The sequence below is a fragment of the Rhineura floridana genome, chromosome 17, assembly GCF_030035675.1.
Source record: "Rhineura floridana isolate rRhiFlo1 chromosome 17, rRhiFlo1.hap2, whole genome shotgun sequence".
Lineage (NCBI taxonomy): Eukaryota > Metazoa > Chordata > Lepidosauria > Squamata > Rhineuridae > Rhineura > Rhineura floridana.
The window spans coordinates 25554446-25573387 of NC_084496.1; the positions used below are offsets into that span (position 1 = coordinate 25554446).

The 18942-nt window shown below is 48.5% G+C and overlaps 1 protein-coding gene across 3 annotated transcripts in view; it reads right to left on the reverse strand.

Moving 5' to 3' along the window:
• Positions 1-16959, reverse strand: part of RAI1 (retinoic acid induced 1) — a 240349-nt gene extending 223390 nt beyond the window's left edge. For 2 of the 3 annotated variants that reach the window (XM_061600180.1, XM_061600177.1), the window contains exon 1: positions 16610-16959. The gene's annotated coding sequence lies outside the window, so the exon portion shown is untranslated. Of the gene's footprint in view, positions 1-16213; positions 16530-16609 lie in introns of those variants that run through there. The other variant, XM_061600178.1, reaches the window with a different exon arrangement.
• Positions 16960-18942: the final 1983 nt, after the last annotated feature.

Sequence of the window (18942 nt, forward strand, 5' to 3'; positions counted from 1 at the left end):
TCCTCCCAGCAGGACCCCAGGGTGGCAAAAACATGTTTTAACATGTTTTAAAAGATGTTTTGTTTTAATGTATTTTAAAGACTTTTTTTTATGATGCTTTAGAGCCTTTTTGGTGTTTTTGTTTGCTGCCCTGGGCTGCTACTGGGAAGAAGGGCAGAATATAAATTTAACAAGCAAACAAATAAAAATAATAATTATAATAATGCTATTTTAAAACATCTTTTTTTCTCAAGAATGCAAGTTCTGAGACATTTATAAACTGCTGAGAGCCTCAACATTTGGGAAGGCAATACTCTGGCAGACAGTTAAGTTCTGATCCACACATTTGCCTGAGTAGCATGGGTTAGATCGGTCGGGAGCAGATGTTGCAAAGCTTGGATTGTTTGGCATTCCCTTCTTAAAAGTTAGGTCCCTCGTTTCATCTGAGGAATGACGACATGCTGGCAAAGTGCTTCTTGTCTTTTTAAGCCTCCTTGAATTCCACAACCAACTCCCTCTGCGGGGGGGGGGGAGCGGTGGTCTCTGCGTTGCTCCAAAGCAACCCATTTGAAGTTGTGGGATCTTGTGAATTCAGCTCCTCTTTGAGAGGCAGACTAGCTAACAGCCGCCTTTAACTGACAGGGGTTGTCCATTCTGGACAAGGTTGCCTTTAAAGTTCACTCATTATACTGCTCACAGCAAGCCTCCCTGATGGCGGGGAAAGGACACCGCGGCGCCCCACAAAGGATGAAAGGCCCAGCGGTGGCCTTTTTCCGACTGGCTTGGCTAAGCACCACCACGCAACCAGCTGACTGTTTCCTTGATGGGAGCTGTGAGAGGGCAAGGTGGCAAGAGGTCAGCAAAAAGGGCAACCTAGGGAATTTGGGACAGCTGCCCTCTCCTCTCCCTGCTTTGATATGGAAGTCAAAACCTTCAGGGGGCGGAGGGAGAAGAGGAAGAAAAGACTCCAGCGTGGAAAATTCCACTGGATTGAAGCACAGGTTGTTTAGCCGAAGATGCAGCATTGCATTCTGGGCTGCGCAGTTTAGGTAGGTTGCCACTGCTTCCCTTCCAAATGTGAGGTGCAACAGTTGGGCTTTTCTTTATATCTTTGCAAAAGAGACGCTGCCCTCTTCCATACATACAGCAGAATGAAGCAGGAATGAAGTCTTTAGCAGGGATGGGATCCATTAGCCAGTGCCAGTTCGAAAGCATTCTGTCGACTTAACAGGCCGGTATTGATTCGAGTTCGTTCTTTGACCGCTAGCCGCTGCTTTTACCAATCCAGTACTTTTTCCTCACAAAAAACATTGAAATCAATTATCAATGTTTTGAAAGGAAATATCAATGTTTTGAAAGGAAATATCAGTATTTTGAAAGGAAATATTAATAAATGCAAGAAAATATTGATAAAAATCATTCTTGATATAGATATTTTACAGGAGATTCTTTTTTTAAAAAAAATCAATTTTCAAAAATAGCCACGGAAAATCGCTGCCTAAAAATCCGATCTGCAATGATAGAGAATAAGCTAATTAATGGAAAATTCAGTACCAAAGCCGAATTCTGGCACACCCCTCATCCTCAGGTAGGCGAAGGGTGTACCTGATTTCAAACTGCAGTTGGGAGATCTCAGGTTGGAATACCTTCCTGTGTTTTTTTGTTTTGTTAAAAACTTCCTGAAAGCAGAAACCTAGCACTTCAGCGAGTGGTGTGGGATTGAATCTTTCTTCCAGATGTGCAAGCGTTATCCTGGGGGTTAGGGGGGCAATGAAAAATGGCAGGTTAAAGTGATACAATCTGCTCTACCACTTACTCTATTGGATGTATAGACCGGGCTATTGTTTGGGGGCAATTATTTCTTTGGGATGTTTAAACGGAGACTTCCATCTTGGGCCATTATAATAAATAACACTTGATTCAATTTAATTTGTTTTTGTAGGGAGCATTTTTGTCTTTCTTACAACGGAAACCCGAATGTGAAAGCAAAGAGAATAAGAAGGTGTCATATACTAACTCAGAACCTTGGTCCATCAAACTCAGTAGAGTCTACACTGACTGGCAGCAGCTCTCCAAGGTTTCAGACCAGGAGTCTTTCACAACCCTAGCTGGAGACACCAGGGATTGAACTGGGACTGTCTGCGTGAAAAGAAGATGCTCCACCACTGAGTCACTGCCCTACAGTGGCAAGGGAATGTCCATTCAATTATAGATGGCTACCTTCAAAATCAGAATCAGAACCAAGGACTTCATCTAGTTTGGCATTCTGCTGCCAACACTGGCCAGTCAGAGGCCTCCAGAAATCTCAGGAAAAGGGTAATGATATTTAGCATCTATAAGAATCAACCTCAACTTGGAAGGAGATTCATTCTCATTAGAGTTTGCAAGACGGAACGAAGGGAAGCTAGGACCCTGGGAAAACGGTACCGTTTCCTGCCATCTTGGGGGCGGGGTTATGGCAGAGGCAGAGTGTATAAAAGCGGCCAAGGAGAGCAGTGAGCTTCAGTCTGAGGCTCTGCAGGGTGGTGTGGGTAGCTCCAAGTGGGCAAGATGAAGCAGCCAGAGTTGCTCCGAGGGCATCAGGCTGGAGGGACAGCCCATGTGGTAAAAGAATTTAAAAATTTGGCTCTCCATAGCACCTTGGAGTGCAGAGTACATTATATCACTGGTTCCCAAACTTTGTTTCCCACGGACCACTTGAAAATTGCTGAAGGTCTTAGTGGACTACTGAATGATTTTCCCCCCCCTGCCTCTGGTAGCCATTGCAACGCGCTGGTCTAGATGCTCTATGATTTTTAATTTTATTTTATATCTTCTTTTATTCATATTGTATCTGATTGTAGTATTATTTAAAATTCCATAGAATTCCACAGAATTCAAATGGTAAGCGTTCTTCACAGACACACCACGGACCACCTGAATAAAGCTCACGGACCGCTGGTGATCCACAGACCCCGATTTGGGAACCCCTGCAATACATCACTGCGGGACATCGCAGGTATTTTTTAATTATCCGAGTAACCTTTACAACGAGCGTGTGAGGTAGGCCGATATGACGATTCCCCACACTGCAGGTGGAAGAGGCCTGAGTGCAGCCTCCCCCAACCTGGTGCCCCCCAGTTGTTTTCGCTGGCCGTGCTGGCTGGGGGTGATGGGAGTTGCTAGCCCAAAACATCTGGAGGACACCAAGTTTGTTTGTTTGTTTATTTATTTATTGCACTTGTATACCGCCCCATAGCCGAAGGTCTCTGGGCAGTTTATAGCAATCAAAAACATTAAAACAAATATACACTGAGGCAGTGAATGAGTGGCGGGGGCGAGGTTTGGAAACAGGGAGCTCGGCCAGCTATACCCAAACGGTAAGAACGGCTGGAGCTTTTCATGAGCAGTCCGGGTGGGGGGTGTATGTGAGGGAAGTGGCCACGTGAACCAGACTGTAGGCCATCGCAGGATGAAGCGAGGCAAAACGTACCCAAGGCAAAGCACCCTCCCTGGCATTTCATCCCAGCCCAGCCATTGGCAGATGGAACGTTTGCCCGAATCGCAAGATTAGCAGCGGTGCGCAGCCAGCTTCTGGCAGCTGCGCCATCCTTCCCGGCGCTGCCAAAAACGGTTGGCCATCTGGGGTGCAAAGGAAACGCAAGAGCACATCCGAATCTCCAAATGAAGCGCATAGGCCTGTGGGGAGGAGTAGAATGGGAGGGGGGAGTGGGCAGCCTTCCCCCCCCTCCGCCACCCACTCTGAGATGCTGCATTTGTTGCCCCTGCGCTCCCCGCCGTGGCTTTGCGGCATAATCTGGGGCTCGTTCCAGCTCTGCCGCAGCTGGAGACAGCAGGTTTGTCAATGGCATTTGCTGCCGAGCGCCTGACATTGAACTCAGCCAGTCAGAACATCGCGCTGGCAGCAGGCGCGCTGGCGCAGCTGAGACACCCTCAGCAGCACGGGGGAGGGAGGTGTTGACGCCACAGTGCCAGCCAGCCAGCTGCTGCCTCCTTCGCCCCTCTCTTGCTTTTTTTCTTGTGGGGGGGGAGAATTGAAGGGTGTTTTTGTTTGGTTTTGTTTGTCAATCAAACAGACTGCTTCTCTCTCCCTCCCTCCCTCCCTCCCTCATCCCCTTTCTTCTTCCTTCCTGCAGGCCAATTCTTTCTGCTGCTAGAAGATAAGGGCTTGACTTCTGGCGAGATTTGTACGGCTTAGAATCTCAGGCCTTGGAACTGGAGAGATGTTGAAAGCAAGGAACTGGGCACTTGGTTGCTTCCATCCTCCTCTCCCCCCCCCACCTGCCTGGCCTCCCCATACACACACCTTCATTTCTCCCCTCTCTCCTCCTCCTCTCTGCCCCGATCTTCGCCTCGAGCTACCTCAGCCTCACAGCCGTCTTGCTATTTAATCTCCATCTCCCCCTCCGGACCCTGGAGGGCTCTGTCACATCTTTCTCTTTGCGCCAGCTGCCTGGAGAGACAAGGTCCTTCTGACATCTCGTGAGCCCCCCCTGTGCCTCTTCCCCCCACCAAACGCACTCTGCTTTCACAGTCCAAAGGAAGCCTTGAAGGTAGGCTCTTAGACAGGAACAAATGCCAAGAGAAGCGCCATCGCTCGGTGGCAGGAGGTCCCAGGTTCAATGCAGGGTGGCTCCAGGTAGGGCTGGGAGAGACCCCCATTTGAAATCCCGGAAAACTGCTGCCAGTTAGTGTGGACAGTATTAGGCTAGATGAACCAGTGGTCTGACTCAGCATAACACAGCTCCCTGGGTTCAAATGCTGCATGCACGAGCACCAATCCAACTGCAATAAGCGCATCTCTTGACCAACCTGCTCGTGGTGACTCCCTGTCCTTTCCCCCCATCCTCCAGAGCTTTGGAAAGGCTGGCCGTTAACAGGATTCATGGCACATTCTTTTCTGCTGCCAGTCAGATCTGCGGTCAGTCAGAATGGGCTAGATCAGAGGTGGGGAATCTTTCTTTGGCACCCCGTGGGCCACCTTTGACAGGCGAACCAGTCCTGTCTACTTGTTAATCTTCTGACGTCATGATAAGGTCAGCTGACTGACAGGTGGGAGGTGCTGCTCCCCTGTGAATGCTGACCCATAGGGTGGGGTCTGCTTCACCAGTGCGTTCTCCGCAGCACCCAGGGGTCTTCAGGGAACGTGCTGGAGATGGAGCACCCAGCAGGATTGAACTCTCCGCCCAGCAGTCGATCAGCAGAGGATTCGATCCTGCTCTCTGCAGGGATCTCCTTCACCAGCATGGTCCCTGCGGAGAACGTACTGGCCAAACAACACCCAGCAGGATTGAAACTGGCCCCCTGTCCTTCAGCTGATGTCGCCCAGTGACGTTAGCTGATTGACAGATGGGTGTGGTTCGGGGAAAATGGCTTCGCGGGGTAAACTGGACCCCCTGGCGGGCCTAGATTGGCTCGCGGGCTGGTGGTGCCCCACTCTGGGCTAGACGGACAAATATTAAGGCAGCTGACATTCCAGGTGGCCCTGAAGCATGGCCAAATTGCAGCCACTCACAGATTTGGCATTTGGAGACCCTCCCCAGCCCAGTTTGCTGAACTACACGGTAGATACAGTAATGCCTCATTCATGGGAAAGAAGCTGTAGCCCATCGGAAAAGTAATAGTGGAATAAATGTATGGTGTGAATACGGCCTTTCTCTACTTGTCTCAAAGGGATCATAAAGCCTGGCTCATTGTCATCGTCATTTTAAAAAAGCAAACCTCCCCATCACTCCCCTTCACTCCCCATGTTGTCTCCAAGCTGCCGTGTTTTGCTGTGGAGAAATGTACATTTAAAAAGGGGCGGGAGATGCCTTAAAGGCTCAGGGAATACGCCTGCTCTGAGCAAGCCTTCGAGAGCTGCACCCGACACTGATGATATCAAGGCCACAGATGGAGCAGCAGGCCGCAGCCTGGCCCATGTAGCAAAGCGGTGTCGCCCGTAGAGGCCTCTGCACCTGACGGGACCAAGATTTCCCAGCCAAACAACATAAGTCTGCTCGATTTAAAGCTGCCTACTGACCGTCACTGCTAATGCGGGAAGGCCCAACTTGTGAAGACTACAAGTCCCAGCAGGCAATGTGCCATCTTGATTTCAGCAGCTGGCTACAGCTGCTGAAATCAAGATGGCACATTGCCTGCTGAGACTTGCAGTCTTCGCATTTCAGGCCCACCCACTTTCAGAGTAGGCCACTTCATTAAAAACAAAATGGATGGATGGTGGGATCTGATTGGTAGCTCACGGTTGGTTTGCTTGCTTGCTTTGATATCGACAAAAGCAATTAAAAAAAGATAGAAGAGATTCACCGATATTGCTTCAGCTGGCATTGATTTTCATCAGGAGAATGGCTTGTCTTTTCATTTTAAGGATACCAAACAAATTGTACCACCGAACATTTGAAAGAAAAATGAGAAACAGTGACTTGGTGTTTTTTGAACTGTGCTGAGTCCTTGGGATTCTTTCAAATCTACTCCTCTAAAGGAAGGTCAGCAAAGGCAGACAAGATAGCTGGTCCCAACTACTGATCCTCCCCTGCAACAGAGGGCTGGGTGTGTGCTAGATTGCACTCTCAAGGCCAGACAATATGGGACATTAATTGCATGGAAACAATTAACATGTATTTTTTTAAAAAAAGCTACTGGGGAGGGTTGAGCAGGACTTGAGCAGGCAGAGGCGGCTGGGTTTGAGAGTTGATTCTTTAATCGGCTCTACTCCCAACATAAATTCTGTTCCCAAGAACTGCTGTTAGTCCTGGGGGATAACCTCTCTTGGTATCAACTGTATCACCCACACTAGCTCTCTCCAGACCTATATAATGTTTGAATCTGTTATAAGCCACCTTGGGGATCATTTGATCGAAAGATGGAGTATACGTCTTTCAAAGAAATAAATAAATAAGACAAAATCCTCTGCAATGCTGATGGCTTTGATGGGAGATATGAAGGGCTTCCTCAGCAGAAACACTGATGCAGCAAAGGGTGTTCCGAAGGTTTGAAACCACCGACTTTCACAATTAGACATACATGTCAACTTAGCAAAACACAGAATTCAGGTTGATTATCAGGGTTCCTGCAGTGCTGAATCCTGCTCTCAAATTTCTGCCAGCCGTAACACAGTCTGCTTTTAACAAATCTGTTGAAAACCACTATAGTGGACTATAAAGTTTTTATTGTTGTCATGTGTTTATTGACAAACATTGGGTGTTCTCACAAGCTCTGAATCAGTATTATTATTTTGCAGCTTTTTAACACTGCCATGCCAAACCATCTGCATCTTTGTAGAATGTTAGCCTTCTCTTGGCAAACTATACCGTAATCTTACCAAATCCTACAATACTGGGTACAACTGAACAAACATATGCATAACTGAGAACAATAAAATGTTCATGCAGCTTTAATACTGCAAAACCCATGATGCAGCGTGACAGCCAGTGAGAAAGCATCACAACAATGACTGCGCTTACCAAGGCTACAAATCCTATGATGCATTGATCTGCAAGTGAAAGAATATGTACAAAAGCATCCAGGGCCTTGAGTTAACACAAATAACTGTGAAAACAAAAGAGAAACAGACGCACAGCGGGAACCAGCTGAATTTCAAAACAGAAATCTGCTAAAGCCATCTACTGAGAAAACACAGGAGAAAGAGACGCACAACCAGAACCGGCAGAAATTAAAACTGGGTAAGAGATTTTCTGTGACAATCTATTGCCTGTCTACCTCCACCACCCACCATCACCAGTCTCCATCCCACCCTTTTGAAAACTACCAAATCAAGTGAGGCCAGACACCAAAGACCCTTATGCAGATATCTTTGCCTTGGTATAACCGCTTCTGCTATAGGTGGACTGCTGTTATATAAAGCTCAGGCAGAAGTCCGTATCAATATGAGCTACTCGTCGCCAATGGGACCGGATGGAATTTGAATATAAGAAAAAAAGAGTGCTTAGAACTACAAAACGGCAAACCCAGAAAGGGAGCTCTTGAGGCCACCAGCCCTGGCAGCACCTTAAGGAACATATCTTGAAACCAACAAATGAAATTAACAAAGGAAATAATGCTGCGGAGACACTTGAATATAATCAGATAGGATTTAAGTACTTGTTATCTAGAGATAAAGAGCTCATGTCTGCAAGGAATGACTGTATAACTTTATTTATTTTATTTACTTATTAAATTTATATCCCACCCTTCCTCCCAGTAGGAGCCCAGTGCAGCAAACAAAAACACTAAAAGCACTATAAAACATATTAAAAACAAATAACTTTTAGAACGTATTAAAACAAAACATCTTTAAAAACATATTAAAACATCTTTAAAAATATCTTTAAAAAACAGCTTTAAAAGTAGCTCCATCACAGATGCAGACTGGGATAAGGTCTCTACCTAAAAGGCTTATTGAAAGAGGAAGGTCTTCAATAGGCACCAAAAAGATAACAGAGATGGTGCCTGTCTAATATTTAAGGGGAGAGAATTCCAGAGTGTCAGTGTCACAACACTAAAGTGATCAACTGGGTATATATGGGGTAAGATGATCTTTCAGGTATCCTGGTCCCAAGCTGCATAGGGCTTGGTACACCAAAACCAGAACCTTGAACTTGACCCGGTAGCTGATGGGCAGCCAGTGCAATTCTTTCAGCAGTGGGGTGACATGTTGGCAATACCCTGCCCCAGTGAGCTGTCACACCACTGCATTTTGCACCAGTTGCAGCTTCCAGACCAACTTCAAGGGCAACTCCAAAATAGAGTAATTACATACAGTAATCCAGCCTGGAGGTTACCAGTGCATGGACAACAGTGGTCAGGCTATCCCGGTCCAGAAACAGCCACAGCTGTCTCACCAGCCAAACCTGGTAAAAGGCACTCCTAGCCACTGAGGTCATCTGGGCCTCTAGCAACAGAGATGAATCCAGGAGCACCCCCAGACCATGAACCTGCTCTTTCAGAGGGAGTACAACCCCATCATCATCATCATCATCAATTTGTAGGGTGCTGAAGGAAGCCACACACACTCCCTCTTTCCACCTGCCATGGATCATTTGCTATCCCTCTATAGCAGGAATAACCAACATGGTGCCCTCATGATGTTATTGGACTCCCATCAGACCCGATTAGCATGGCCAATGGTCAGGGGAAATGGGAGTTGTAGTCCCATAATGTTTGGACAGCACCATGCTGGCTACCCCTACTCTGTGGTCTAGGTACAGCCTTTCCCAACCTTTGGGTCTCCAGATGTTGTTGGACTACAACTCCCATCAGCCTCAGCCACCATGGCCAATGGTCAGGAATTACGGGAACTGTAGTCCAGCAACATATGGGGACCCAAAGGTTGGGAAAGGCTGGTCTATGATCTAGACTCTAGGTTCTCAAACTGTGGGGCTGGGGCACACTTCCAAGGTGGTTGTAGGTGATGGAACTTTCCAAGAGTGACCCAATGATGCTGGAAGGTCCCTCCCTCCCAGAATGCCTTTCTTCTCTCCCCTCCCTCCATCTCCCTCTTAGATGCTGGGAACATGGAAAGACTATGTCTTCACACCCAGCTTGTGGGTTTCCCAAAATGATCTGGCTGCTGGCCACCGTTGGAAACAGTATGCTGTGCTAAATCGCTCTTTGGTCTGATCCAACAGCCAGGCTTTTCGTACATGCTGAGATGTGTAGTTATGACTTTTTGTTGACTGATTTAACTCACATACTATTTTTTGTTTCAACAGGAACCTCTAAGTGGTTCACCTATCCCAACAAAAATCAATTACTATTAGTATTAAACGCACCTTTGCTGCAGTTGAGCTGAAAATAGGGTGAGCGTTAAGGAACGGCTTTGGGGAAAAGGTAGATTTGAATGAAGAGGGGAGTGGCATTGTGTGGATTAATCTTTCCCAACCTGGTGCCCTTGAAATATTATAGACTGCAACGCCCATCATCCTCCACCCACTGGCCATACTGGCTGCGACCGATGGAGTCCAGCAACATCTGGAGGGCACCAGGTTGGGAAAGCCTCATCAGGGGAAGCTGGTCCATTAGGGCAAATACAGCAGTGCCCCACCAACCTTAGGCTGCCCTCAGCCACCCTCATCTGCTTGTTTTCTCACTTACATGAATGTCAGCTTCCTCCTCCTCCTCAATCTCAGCATTGCCCTTGTAGAACTCAGTGCAGGGGTACAAAACTAGAATTAGGGAGTTCTGCCTGGGATTGTCTCCAGCTCCAACAATCATTGGCTCAGACTCCACATACCGTTGGCCTCTCTGTCTTCCGCCCTACCAGTCCCAATAAGCACCAGCCACCATTGAGACTGATACGAGTGTTATGCGAAGCAACCTTATAGTGAATCAGACCTTTTGTCCACGTAGCCCCAAATTGTCGGCTTTAACTGGCAAATGGATTTCCAGGGACTTAGAAACAGCCTTTCCTAGCCCTAGATCCTTTTAAGAGCGGATGTCGGGGGCTGAATCGGTATGCAGAGCACGTATACCACATCTGAGTTATGGCCCATTCTCTGTTGCTCTTCTCCATCCGCATCAGAGATGCTCGCTTTGCAGGGGCGGTGCTAAAAACCTGTCCTCTTTCCACATTGCCACCTTTCGCAATGCAGACTGGCATGCCTAGGACTCTTCCAGAGCAAGATCAGGCTGCTCCGCCATGCCTGCTGGGAGAACCCGGCGCCTCGCTGTTTGCATGCTGGGTTTGCAGCACCTGCAGGGAGAAAAAAAAACTGGCCCAGGAGCTCCTCTTCACTGATGCAGCTAACACATGTTGCTAAGACAGCCTGCGCTCAGGAGCTGCAAGTGAGGGCAAGGCCAGCAAGCAGCAAATAGAAGGAAGCAGAAATGAACCGCACCATCAGAGGGGACTTGTCCCAGCCCTGTGCGGAAATTGACGTCTTCCCCCATCAGAAGTCAGGAAGATAGGAAGCTACGCTACACCAGGTCAAACTCTTTCTTGATCCAGCCTAGTATGACTGACAGCACCTCACCAAAGACTCAGGCAGAGAAAGGCATTTCCCATCACATGCTAACTGATCCTTTCAACTGGAGATATTGGGGACTGAGTCTGGGACCTTCAGCGTGCCAGGTGATGACGATGATATTATTAATTAGTCGCTTTCCTTGCAAAGCAACCCAAAGCAACCCACAACAATAAGATTAAAACCGATTCTAACAAACCATCAATTATAACAAACCCATTAAAACAACAAGCACAACACAACCTAAAAACAGATCCGTACAAATAAAGCCAGGTCTTGCAAGACCTGCCACATTAAAACAGGCCGTTGATACCTAAAGCCCTTCAAATTAAGGGGCCAAAAGTCCAGGTAAAAAGAAAGGGTTTTGCCTGACACCTAAAAATAGGTAATGATGGCGCCAGGCTTACCTCCCTGGGGAGAGCATTCCACAAGCGGGGAGCCACCACTGAAAAGGCCCATTCTTGTGTCGCCACCCTCAGCACAGGGCACACGGAGAAGAGCCTCAGATGAAGACCGCAGAGTCCAGATTGCTTCGTGTGGGGAGAGGTGGTCCTTAAATGTATATCCATCAGAGACATAGGAAGCTGCCTTATACCATTTATTTATTTATTTATTGGATTTATTAGATGCCCATCTGGCAGGTTGTCCTGCCACTCTAGGCGATGTACAATAAAAAACATAATACACTCAATATAAAAACATATACATGAAAATTAAAAACCACAGGACAGACTACTTGTCTATCTGGCCTACTACTGTCTACCCTGGCTGGCAGCCATTCTCCGTGATCTCTGGTGGAAAAGACTGATTGAGTGATTGATTTTGTTTCTATGCCACCTTTCCACTGTGAGCTGTGCCCACAGCGCCTTACAACAAACATTCAAAATAACAAGCAATGGGGCGAGGGAGGCAAATCAGTTTACAAAACAGAGTCACTCTCATCGGCTGCTAACTGATCCCTTGCAGGGGACTGAGCCTGAAACCTCTGCATGCAGCGTTATGTGCTCTCTAATGCTCTATGGAAGAAAACATGCTTTCGGAACCTTGTGGAGGAAGCCAGGTAGGTGGGCCATTTACAGGGGCATTGCTAGGAATGGGGCATGGGGCCCAAATATTTTCTTTTTCTTCTTCTTTTTTTAAGTGCCCCAAATGTTTCTTCGTGGGGAATGAACTCGAGGAAATTGAACCTGGAGGGTGATCTTGATTTCTGGGTATGATATTATGTTGGGGAAATTAATTAATTTAAGAGGACTTTATCTAGAGTTGATTTGGGCTTAATGAATGGGAGCTTTTGAAGGGGAATTGGACTAATTTGGAGCTGGGGCTGTTGGGAAGTTAATTGGGGGTAAACAAATCGAATAGGGAACTGATTTGGGGTGGGGTACAAATTAACTGAAGAACTTATCTGCTGTGATATGGAGAAGAAGTTAGTAAGCTCACCTTGTGTCAGATTTAAATTCTACACCTGCATCCGTACATATAAATATTATGTAAATGTGTGTCTCCGGGTCCACGCCTGAACATCTGAAGTAGCTAGCAATATCCCTGGAGATTTGGAATGGAGAAATGGCAGGTGGGGAGGGGTTAAGCGCACACACATATACACCATTGCTTCTTGCTCTAAATTCCCCCTCCCCAAGTGGCTCTTCATTTTAGAATAAGCACTGGAGTCCTCATCGCTTGCGTTCGATGCAGCACATAATTATCCCCTCACTGAGCAATTCCAAGTTCAGGACTGCATACCCTCCAACATTTCCCAGGAGAAAATAGGGCTGCCCTTACGACGTCACTGTCTTTCTGCCAAGTTTTCCTACCCAAGGCCTCTCCCTTGCATTTTGCCAAAGGCTCGTCTTGTTCATGGACCCTGCAGTAACCCTGTCCTGCACTGATTTCAAAGCGGCTTGTGTTTATTTGGGTTAAAAGATACAGCCATGAAAATGCATGCTATGTTATCAGCGGATCAAAATCAACCACAAGGACAGGCTGTATGCCCCACATTGCTCTTCAGTGTCCATGCACATCAATTTATGGGCACGTCCAGCAGAGATTAGATGTCCTGTCAATTTCAGTTTCTCATTTTTCCAGTCTTAAATTCCGTTGTTGGTAAGTTGTGATTTTAAAAAACCCTCATGAAAATTCTTCAGCATCTTGGTGCAAATTTTTCATACATCTTGTATGCTATTTTCACGATATTCATTTTTAAGCGCACTTTCCCGTAACATGCATTTCTGTAAACATTCTTTTGTAGAAGAGCTGCATTGCAAAATTTGAATATATGCGAATTTCGAAGGACGGCTATGCTTCAGTTCTCATCTTGTTTTGGAAAGTGCAAAGTTGACAGTACCTCATGAATGCAGATATGCACTTGAGTTACATGCTGGGACGTCACAGCCAAAATCTTTGCAGCTCATGTACACCCACAATGAACTGCATGCATGTGTGGTCATCCCACGTGGTTTTTTCTTATTGTTTCCACGCATTCCGGGCGAGATTCAAGGTGCTGGTTCTTACCTATAAAGCCTTACACGGCGTGGGACCTCAATACCTTGTGGAACGCCTCTTTCGATACGAACCTACCCGTTCACTTCGTTCAGAATCTAAGGCCCTCCTCCGGGTACCAACCCATCGGGAAGCCCGGAGGGTGGTTACTAGATCTAGGGCCTTTTCTGTGGTGGCCCCTGAGTTGTGGAACAGCCTCCCCGAAGAGGTACACCTGGCGCCTACACTTCTATCTTTTCGGCGCCAGGTAAAGACCTTTTTATGCTCCCAGGCATTTTAATTTTCTTAACCATTTTAATCTTTTAATCCGTATTTTTTAATTTTTGTCGTACTGTGTTTTTGTAGTGTTTTTTGTTGTTTGTTTGTATATGTTTTTATGATTTTTATTATGATATATTGTATTTTATCTTGTTTGTTCACCGCCCTGAGAGCTATTCTGCTAAGGGCGGTACATAAATTGAAATAAATAAATAAATAAATTGTGCGTAATGTGTACAATGACTCACAAGGGTGAAGAAACTACACTCTGCTCATACTCAGAAGACACAGGGCACTTTATTGCCAGGACAACACAGGGCAGTGCAAGGATGAACCATGTGAGCTGGGGCCTTTCCCTCTTCAAAAATTTCACCTTGTCTGAGAACTGATGGAAGCCGTAGGCAAGTCACTATATTCCCAGCCTCATCTGCCATGTGGTCTACCTTATAGGCCTGTTGTGAGGCATTACTAAGATAACTAAGATATTTGAGTACTTTTCCTAAACGCTATGAAAATGGAAATGGACTGCCTTCAAGTCAAGCCTGACTTATGGCGACCCTATGAACAGGGTTTTCATGGTAAGTGGTATTCAAAGGGGGGTTACCATTGCCTTTCTCTGAGGCTGAGAGGCAGTGACTGGACCAATGACACCCAGTGAGCTTCATGGCTATGCGGGGATTCGAACCCTGGTCTCCCAGGTCTTAGTCCAACGCTCTAACCACTACACCACACTGGCTCTCTAAGCATTATATGCAAGCTAAATTATTTATATATAAATATGGATTCAATTTTCGACTTGTAGAGAACTGTTGTTAGTTGGCAGCATACAAATACTGAAAAATAAAATAAACACCTAAAATATTATCCTGATTGTTATTATTTCTTTGCTATGACGACGATGAATACTTGTAAACCACTAAACACACAACAATACCATCCAAAAAGGCAAATGAAACAAGTGAAAACACTTCTTTGAAAACATCAAATCCTGCCCGCGAGTAAACATCCTTGTGGGAAAGCCTGTACAAATTAAAAAACAGCTTTTAGCTCCCGACGAAATTGATTTACGAGGTCAGAGGCTGCCTCAATTCACAAGGCAGTGCGTTCCACACACCACAGTACTAGTGGAGTTTTAAATCTTCGCCTATTTCAGGGGTGAGCCATGGCCTCGGAAAACACCTTCCGGGGCTCAGCCCGGCCCCGAACAGAGCGGTGCCTCCCCCCCCCTTTTCTTCCGCCCCGAGCATTGCCAGGAAGTCTGTTCAGCCTCTTTGAAAACCACCCTCTCCAGCTGGAGGCCTACCCCCAAACCTGAAACCAAATCTGCCTTGTCTTTTCCAAGAGGCCCCTCTTTCCTCCTAGGCCCCAGAGCGGTTTGTTTTGGGACGGGAAAAGGGAACTTTATCTCCAGCCGCCCTGCTCGCAAGGCAAGGAGGCCCTGCCAGAGAAATTGAGACCAGGTTCCCTTCCCGCCCCCCCTCACTCTCCGGGCTGCCTCCCTCCCCCTCTGCTGTGCCGGCCTGGTGCTGGTGACCCTGGCCGGCCAAGGGCAGGGAGCCACGGCTTGATTTTGCTCCTGGGCCCTTGGGCTCGTCTGGAGCACAGCGGAGGCAGCTCCTGAGCGGAAGGCCACAGGCTGGAAAGGCAGCCACAGAGCAAGCCAGGTCCTTTCCTGAGGAAAAAGAAGCCACCCTCTTCGTTTCTCCCACTCTCTCCCACCCCACCCCACCAACAGTTAGGCCGTTAGGCCATGGGAGAGTTTGAGGTTTTCATTCTTTGGCAACGGGTTGTGAGGAGAAACAGCTCTCCTCTTCCTGAAGGGGAAAAACAAACACATGCCACCAGGCAGCCTGTGGGCTGCTAGGCCCGGCAGCTCCAGGCTTCTGTTTTGTTTTTCACACTCTGCCCACACCCCTCCGGCGGCTGCTCTGGGGCAAAAGGCCTAGCAGCAAAGGACGGCCATGCCAAAAAGGCCTCTCGGGTGCAATCCCTGCCCTGGCATCCCTGGTTAAGGCTGGGAAAGACCCTTGTTTGAACTTTCTCCCCCCAACCCCGAGCCACTGCCAGCCAGTGTCATCATACTGTGCTAAGGGGATCCACAGACTAAAACACCTTCCCATGCTCCTAGGGGCACACCCTGAGGAGAGGGTCCTGGACCCTGGGGGTCCTACCCTTGGGTCATCCAAGGATCATCCCCCACCCACCCCTATGTCACCACCCACTGCGACCCCCTTGGTTGCCAGCAAGTTAGTTGAGCAGGGGGATGGACTGGATGGCCTTACAGATCCCTTCCAACTCAACTGTTCTCCTAGCTGGGCCCACCCTGCCTAATGTTAGTGAAAATTAGGTGTGGTTATTATTTTGGTCTCTGTACACACACACACACAGAGGCTGCATGCAAACTCACCCTCAACCGAAAGAGACATTTCACCGGGGTATTTGTGCGGGTTTTTTGGGAGTGGTGGGAGAAAGCTACAGAAGCCACAAGGGACAGAGCCACCCCTTCCTCCCCTCACCTCTCTGTACCCCAATCCAAGAGCGCGTCCCCACCATCGCCTCTTCGTCTTCTGTGCTGACTCTACCTAAGCAAGAACTGAGGAGCAAACACACACCCCAGACCCCACTCCGTGGGGGAGTCACAGCCTATGCAACGCCGTCTAAATGCAACAACACCCCTCCCCGTGGAAGCAGGCACTGAAAGAAAGGAAAAATGCCCCAACCGTGATAGATAGATGGATTCTCCTGATCCCAAAGCCTTGCAAGCCGTGCATTGGAGGGCTCGTGCGCTCATTTGCATTGCGCGATCCCGAGCCTGCGCCGCCAATAGGTCCCGGAGTCAAGGTGGCAGGGCAAAGCCCTCGGGGCCGCCCCCGCCCGCCTGCCTCTTCCGTCCCCGGCTGTGGCTCTCTTACCTCCGTCCGCTGTCCCGTCGGCGCCGATCTCACTGGCTACAGGAATCCGCTCGCTGCTGCTGCTGCTGTTGCAGACGCCGCCGATCGCCGGGCAGGTCCGTGCCGGGGCCAGCCATCCTCCGAGCCCGGCCCTCCGGACGCCTGGAAGCACAACGCCCCCACAAGGAGACGGGGACGGGTGGCCGGGTAGAGACGGGAGGGCCAGCCCCCAGGGCGCGGGGGAGCTTACGCGCGGCGCCTCCGGGCTGGGCCCCGACGATCCTGGGCGGCTCTGCCTGCTTCAGCCAAGCTCTTGCTTGCCATAGCGTGGCGGGGAAGCCAGATCCCACACTGCACAGGAAGAGGGAGGGAGACGGGAGGGAGGGTGGAAAAAAAAGAAGAAAGTTCAGAGAGGCACCACTGTGCTGTCGGAAGCGCACGCTCGGGTTTCCCCCGGGGAGAGCCAAGTGGCCTTGCCAAGGGCAACAGTGCCACCTGCTGGGGGCCTCGCTGCCCTGCTCTTCCGGCCCTCCACCCCTCTGCGTGTGGGGGCAGGGAGGGACTGGCACAGCTGCTCCGAAGGACAACCCCCCACCCCCCAAAAGAAACCCACTGGATTCTCTAGATGCTGAAGGCCTAACAGCAACTTGGAACCCAGTCAGTCCACATCTGCAGGCGTCTGTTCACTCCTTTCTCTGGCCTTCTTCTCATTCCATATTAGGGCAAGACAGCTTGATTGGGGGGGAGGGGTCAGAAGAGATCTGTGCAAGGCAGGGGGGTGGGTAGCTCCGTGGTAGAGCATTTGGCTTGCATGCAGAAGGACCCAGGTTCAAATAGCCGCCATCTCCAGGTAGGGTTAGGAGAGAATCCAGTTTGAAATCCTGGAGGGCCGCTGCTGGCCAGTGTAGACAGTACTGAGCTCCATGGGCCAATGGTCTGACTCGGTGTAAGACAGCTTCCTGAGTTCCTATATGGCCCTGTGTTGAGTTCTCCAGAGCGCTCTGGCAGGCAGGTGAAGAGCTCTGCAGAGTTCAGAAGTTGGCACGCTCTTTGTGTGACGTTTGTAGTTGGGCGAATCAGGGCATTGCCCCGGATCTCCTGCACGCAAGGCAGGCACTCTGCCACTGAGCTGTGGCCCTTCCCTGTTAGCCTTTGCTCCCTTCAGATGGTGCTGTGCAGGGCAGCTTTCAAGGGTAACAGGTATTCTTTTGCTCCAAAATGGGCTGAGCCAGCTCCGGTGCGTTTTGGGCCTCCCCCTCCTCATTCGGCTGTGTGGGGCCCTGGGTGTCTGCCCCACAGCCCTTTCCTTGATGGCGCCATTGGGTGAAGTGGCAGACTGTGCAGTGCACAGTATCTTACTTCAAGCATGCGCGCTAGCCAAGAAGATCCATCTACTATATGCACACACCTATCAATGGCAGCTAGCCATGACATACTATGTTCTACCTCCACTGTCGGAGGTTGTAGCCTCTGAACGCCAGTTGCTCCTGGGAATCACAAGTGGCAAGTGTGTTGTTGCACTCAGGTCCTGCCTGCGGGCATCCCATGGGCATCTGGCTGGCCAATACAAGAACAGGGTGCTGGACTAAATGGGCCGTTGCCCTGATCCAGCCGACTCTTCTTATGTCCTTTAATGTTTGCACACACAGAGATGCACTCAGAAATGTATCTTCTAGGACACCGGTGTGCATGGGGGGGGGAGAGTAGATCAGGATCTACTGGTAGATCTCTGTCTGATTTTACAGCAGCTCACCAAAGATTTTTGAAATTTCAGAGATTTCAACAATAGTTGCAATTTTTTGCTCAAGCTGAGGGGGAGCACCAGGAATGGATTTTTATGTGAAAGGACCGTGAGTTAAGTTCTTGTACTGAAAACAGTATTTTCTAAGCCACTAAGGAGACAGGGGGGAACAAACACAATTGTGCAAGCCTGAATTCTGCCCACCCCTGTTCTAGGTGTAGTGATGTCTGAATCTGTCCATTTACAATTGGTTCTCCTTATCCGCATATCAGTTTGAATTTTTTTAAAAAGAGAAGTCCTCATGAACATTCATGAGCATGTTTCTCCTAATATACCTATTTTCGTATGCCTATTATGTACATGTTTTGCAAAGCCATTTTCCCCAATATAATACTTTTTTGTATGATATTTTCACTGATGCATGCCTTTCTGGGCACGCTTTACCCTAGCAAGTGCATTTTCATACATGTGACTTGGCTGGACAGCTGCATTGCAAAATTCAGAGGAGTGCAAATTTGGAAGGATGGCTGTGTTTCAGTCCAAGTTTCAAATTAGGTAAGCTCACCTTTAAATCAGAAATGGACCAAGTTTCTCCCTGAACTCTGTCTAGGAG